The sequence below is a fragment of the Rhinichthys klamathensis genome, unplaced genomic scaffold, assembly GCF_029890125.1.
Source record: "Rhinichthys klamathensis goyatoka isolate OS25496 unplaced genomic scaffold, OSU_Roscu_1.1 h1tg000102l_1, whole genome shotgun sequence".
NCBI lineage: Eukaryota > Metazoa > Chordata > Actinopteri > Cypriniformes > Leuciscidae > Rhinichthys > Rhinichthys klamathensis.
The window spans coordinates 1,689,293-1,695,629 of NW_026606641.1; the positions used below are offsets into that span (position 1 = coordinate 1,689,293).

General features: G+C 39.1%; 1 long non-coding RNA gene across 1 annotated transcript; it reads right to left on the reverse strand.

Annotated features, from left to right (window-relative positions):
• Positions 1-4,172: 4,172 nt before the first annotated feature.
• LOC130086892 (uncharacterized) lies at positions 4,173-5,287 on the reverse strand. Its single transcript, XR_008807268.1, has 4 exons — positions 5,227-5,287; positions 5,045-5,118; positions 4,889-4,942; positions 4,173-4,230 (listed from the first exon to the last, which is right to left on the reverse strand). It is a non-coding gene; the product is annotated as an uncharacterized LOC130086892 (long non-coding RNA).
• Between the last annotated feature and the right edge of the window lie 1,050 nt (positions 5,288-6,337).

Below are 6,337 nucleotides of genomic sequence, written 5' to 3' on the forward strand. Positions count from 1 at the left end.
TGTTAACCTAAAATTGAGAAGCACAAAACAGATATTTGGAGTCTAATTATGAACTGGCCTACATTATTTAATTCAATTCAATTTTACTTTTCACATAACAAATATGCAAGAAGCATAATGCATATTGAATGCTTTATACAATAAAGTTATTTACAGCACTGCCTTCCGTCCAGAATGCAGTAGGCATGCCTAGATGTCACCCACCCACAAATTTTTTTTAACTGATTGGCTGGGACAATATATCGATGCATCGTGAATCGAGAAATTATTCTGGATCATTCCAATTTTTCTGAATGCATCTCGCTCGAATCGATTCTGAGTTTAGTTTTCAACAGCAGATGGCACTGCGTGCTTTACATTTACATTTATTCATTTAGCTGACGCTTTTATCCAAAGCGACTTACAATTGCTATATATGTCAGAGGTCGCACGCCTCTGGAGCAAGTAGGGGTTAAGTGTCTTGCTTAGGGACACACTGGTGTCTCACAGTGGATTCAAACCCGGGTCTCTCACACCAAAGGCATGTGTCTTAACCATTGCGCCATCACCACCCCTTTTATGATTTAACCAACTATAAAATAATAATTCATAAAGTTCAAAAAGGTTGAAACGAAGTACAAGGGTGTTTGCAGTGAGCTGTTTACAATAATCTCGCGTCATAAAAGCATTATATCAAGTACATTCTCAGACTCAGCCGAACGCACAAACGCTCTTCTTCGTGAGCATTTGAGTGTGCGGTTAAAAACTAGCCTAGAGCGCCATCTGCAAAAACTAAGTTCAGAATCAATTCGCAATGCATTAGGAACAAATTTAAATCAATCCAAGAATCGCAATGAATCGATATATTGTCCCAAATATTAATTAGGAAATAACATGAAAACACACAAAGCATTTTAACATATTCAAAGCATTTTAAATGTTACTTTGATAGTCTTACCTTAAAATGCTCCAGCAAGTCTTCTGCCGTTGAGTGGCCCAAAAACTGAGAACCAAGATAGCGAGACCTGACAATCGGGGTGCCAGTCTCGTCGGTTGACCAATGTCTGACGTTTAAGTCCAACTGTTTAGTTTTCGTTGTTGTGTTCATGGACTCATTGAACATTATGATGAAAGCGTCCTTGTTTGCCCGTGAAATTAGTTCCTTCTTTAGGTATGGGGAAACACCAAATCGTGCTAAATATGCGGTTTTGTCCCTTACACACGTGAACGTACTCGCACACTCTGAGTCAGGGAACATTGCTTGAAAAACTAGGTGGATGTCCTCATTTGAGGTGTACGAGTGGTGGCGGCTTACGGTTTGAAATACCCAAAGTATTTCGGCTTTAAGTGTAGCTACATTCGCAAAGCTGCCGAAGGCATTGCTTGAAGTGGACGGCCTTGTGGAAGGCTGAGAGGTCGAAGTGCTCGATGAGAACATACATATGGGCAAACTACTTGCCTGCGACGACACATACTTCTTGTGCTTCTATGCTTTCATGTGTGAATCGAGCGCTATGTGGCCCATTGACCCCAGCTGTATCGTCTTTTTACATAAAGCACACCTCGCTTCATGATTACTGGCTGTTTTCTTCAGCCACCCCCGATACTTTTCGTCCTCCAACCAATTGTCATTAAACAAACATTTGCCCATGCTTGCGATTTCGCAAAATGCCGTGGTGGCGAACCATCAACGCAACGCATTCATCAATCACTTACTTGTATGTCACCAATGGAATGATGCAGGTTGCACCCACGAAGTGCAGCCCCCAAATGTTGCGCTGGTCAAATTGCGGTTGAAAATAAAAATAAAAATGACGAGTCAGACATGAAATTTAAGATCCCACATGAAATTTAAGACCTCCTTATGGAAAATTCCAGAATTCAAGACATTTTCAGACCTTAAAAATCAAGGCTTCAAGACTTTTTAAGGACCCGCGGGGACCCTGGCTTAAACATTCACAGACCATGTCGCGATTGGATTTATTGCACAGGTCTACTTTCCATGTATTCATCCATCCATTATTTTGCGTGTTTTACGTGACATCTACGTTATGTAAATTCCATTTTCATGACTGGATCCGGGATTCCCTCTGCATCACGTAAGTCATTCGGCCTTAAGTTATAATCGGGACATACCTTTATCTGCAGGAGGGATGGTGTCCTATGTATCCTCCTTTTGCAGCCACTTTGCGTCCACATTTTTTGCAAATTGGATATCTATCCACGAGGACAACCACGCTTTTTTTTCTACAAGTATTTTTTTCATACTGGCCATAATTCGCTTCATAAGAGTTCGAGGGTGCTTTCAGCTTCAGCTGGGTCACCTTTTTTGCGCGTTTGTTCTCCCGCCCTTCAACCAATGCAGTAGTTTCCGGAGTGTGATTTTTTTTTTTTCTCCCTTGTGTTATTATTTTTTAGTCAGTTACGGATATGATTTCAAATGTAGCGTAAATGAAGTAAAATACTTCAAACAAAACGTACTTAAGTAAAAGTAAAAGTACAGATTTTAAAAACTACTTAAAAAAGTAGAAGTACACAAAAAACGACTCAATTACGTAACGCGAGTAAATGTAATTCATTACTTTCCACCTCTGGGTTTAATGTATACTTTTGAAATACAGATGCACAGGCACTATTTCTTATATCCTTTACAGTGTAGGTGTGGTTCTAAAGGGAAGGAAATAAACATGGATATTAACTAACATAAACACAATTGAGGCTAATAAGTCTCACTAGCTACTTAAATAAACAATGCTAAACATGTCCTGAAACATGAACTACAATAAGAATGCCATACAATCTACACATACAACAGAGAAAAAGGCTGTCACTGACTACAAACTTTAACATGAATTGCTAATATTAACTTATCTATATGATATACTTGTAACTTACTTGTGTTCACTGACGCACACGAACACAACCTGAAGAAGCTTAACTTATAAAGTGAAACTAAACTGACTGCCGTTCTCTGCAAGCCAGGGCATGTCGCAACATGTCAGAAAGGGGGCGTGGTCTGAGCGAACACTCGCTGTACATGCTCTTTCCAGGTTCACCCCAGATAGCAATGAGTCGGCGGACCACCGTCGGTTCTCCGGCGGCAGTAGAAGCGTCAGAATGGCGACATCGCAAACACGTTGGAGGGCGCACCGCCGGCGGCAGCCGCTTTTTAAAAGCGGCAGCCGCCTTCCTACCGCCTTCGTTAAGCGGCCGGCCCGCGGGCCAACCGCCGTTCCGCCGCGCTTTATATTGAAGGCCGTCCTTCCGCGGCCCGCCGGAGGCAAACGCTATTTTCGAGCGCTCTGCCGCCGCTTATTCTGGCTATATATATATATATTTTTTTTTTATAGCATGCAGTTTATCAAGAATAATGATTGCTCAAACCAGACAAATTTACAATTGGCATTTTTATTCCACATTTCAAAGTACAGTAACTGTCATTTAAACAAGATGTCAGATCACTGAAACATAACAGAAAAATAAATAAATCAATATACTAACATGCAGGTTTCCAATTCAATATTGGTTAAACAGCCTTACAAGCAAATTACAACACTTACAATAAGTGTTCATATAAAAAGGACAGCTCTCGGGTAACAAATTACCAGTAAACATTATGACAAGTAAAGAGGATATTTGATACCAAATAATGTGCAAGATACCAAATAAAAAAAAGTATAACTACATTTACAAGCCATTTCTAACAATATGATAAGTGGTAGTAATTTATAGTAAAGCTCTGGAGTAGAATAGGCCATTATAACGGCAATGCTGACCTGTGGCACAAGGATTTACAAGCTTTATTTGAAAAAGAAAAAAAGAAAGTAATTTCCACAGTGAGTGAGTGTAGTCTGACACTTCTGACTTCTTTAGGGGTCTTGATTCTACTGACTGCAAGATAAAGAAAGGATTCCAGTTGTCAGTGATTCTGGGGTGTCAGTAGTCAGTATAGTTTTAAGTGGTCGGCTGTGGGTCCCTCTCAGCTGTGCGGCGCCTTTTTCTGCCTTCATGGTCAGATGCTCCTTTCAGGTAACGCGTAACGTTAACCTGGACCGCCTCATCAGTGCATCCTGGGTTGCCGGGTCCTTCCGGATGGCTAATATAGAAAATACAGATCTGTCATTTAATTTGAATTGCATGAGGACAATAGGACATACACATCTACTTAAATCTAAAAAAAATATCCAACTTACTTTGAACAATGGTCTTCAGGAACATGTCTCTAAAACATGCTTTATCCCCTACACCAAGCTGAAAATCCAAAAAAGTGTTACAAAATACATTTCTCTGAAGCTTCTCATAAATAAATAAAAAATGTGTAAGGCTAAGGATTCAGACTGTAATATATGCAGTATACAATCTTAAATTTTACTTTATATCTAGGTCTACTACATGTACAGGTAGCCCCAGTGGGAATTAAACCGACAACCACAGGTGCTGTTTGCAAGTTGTACCTAATTGCTCAGTGCAAGCAAACGTCTTCAACATTGTTTGTTGAACTTGCTTCACCTGCTCTTGAAGTAAGATTTTACAATTCGTATTTTTATATGTAATATTGTAGTGTTTATTATAAATGATTTATCTGTGCACTTCATTATTCTTTTAAAATTCATGTAGCCTTATAATCTTTAATCAAATACGTTACCCTTCCCTCCCCCCTCGAAACGACTTCTCTTCCGGTCATGTGCTATGGCGCGAGGGCGTGGCAACTCCCCTCAAACCGTGCTATGAGCAGAGATGGAGAAGAGGAGCGCTAGAGTAAAACCCTGCCCTCCGTTCAATATACCGTTTCATTTTTAAATACGTCACAACACTGGAGAAAAGTCGTTTGTAACTTCCGGTTCATGCCGACTTCAAATAGAACCAATAGTTTCCAAGACAAAAAAACTTCACAAATAACATCACTTACTTGTACTCAAACTCTTGGCTCTGTGAAGTGGAGTCTGGATTACTGGGGAGAAACCTGGTTGCGAGAAAGAGGAAACAGAAATTTGAAAATCTAACAAATGGTATAGTTTAGTGGCAGGATCACAAATCCAGCATAACAGCAATAGATTTTACATACCAGTTCAGCATTTTCCTGGTTTTCTGGAATCGATGCATCTTTCTAGAGTTTTTTTTCTTGAGACTTCCAAGATTCTAGAGTAGGGAATAATGAATGAAAGAGTCAGTTATCCACAATAAACAGAAAATAAATTACACAGATGAAATACAGGAAAATCAAATACACAAGTCAGACCCATTTACCTGCTCCCTTCATGAACTTAAAATGATGTTTCTCCCAGGTGCTGTGTGGAGGTGTGCAGAGAATGGCTAAATTGTTGCCTTCGTCTTTTTGCTGAGGTTAAATGGGGGCCAATGGCACATGCTCTCGCTGAGCCACTCTTGCGGAACCACTGCAAATGGCAGATCCTCCTCGTTGATAAACTGAACAAGGTGAACCATCTAAAATAGAAGAACATTTTGCATAAAGTATACTTTTTGATTAATTTCCAGGCAAAATCAATAACATTAAAATGCTCACCCCTTCAAAAAACGAGTCATTTTCACAAGTGGATCAACAGAAAACCATGTTCAGACAAACACAATCATATACATATACACACATATATACATATATACACACACACACACACACACACACACATAGTTATTTTTGTAAGAAAACACCAAAAGTTAAACTTTCTAGATGTAAAGCTTTCTTTCTAGATGTAAAGCTTTGGCGATCTACTGTAGCTAGATACATTTCAACATGTCGAACATGCTTGAATTCAGTGAGTAAAAAAGGCGAAGCAGCATGTGTTAGCTAACACTGTAAGTTAAACTAGACTAGCAGCATGGTTGTCGAATCAAACAAAACATCATTATGTTTAGTTAGAAAACAACACAAGTTATACTGATCAGTCTTTCTTGTTGTAAAGATTTTGCTAACGTTACCATTCCCACGTGGGCGGGAGAATTGTCCTTCAGGATTTGGTTACGTAAGTTAGTTAATTATTCGACTGACCAATACTATCTTAAACCACATACTGTAGTACTCACACTTGCATAAACATACGTAAATATAGTTAAAAGAAGAAAAGAAAAAACTAACGCCAGGAAGAAACTAAGTAACGTTAGCCTAACTAACGTTAGCTATGTCAGAAACATGACGAAAACTTTGTAAACAAGGCTAACTTACTAGCTTGACTAGTAAGGCAAGAACATATTTGAAAAAGATGAACTAAAAATGTAAAAAATGAACATAATATTGCGTTACACAAAAAGGAAAAATGTACTTACTTTAAAGATCGTAGTCAATGACTATAGGATATCGTCTCCAAATACTGAAACCGTGTGACGAGTGGCCACTGTTGTG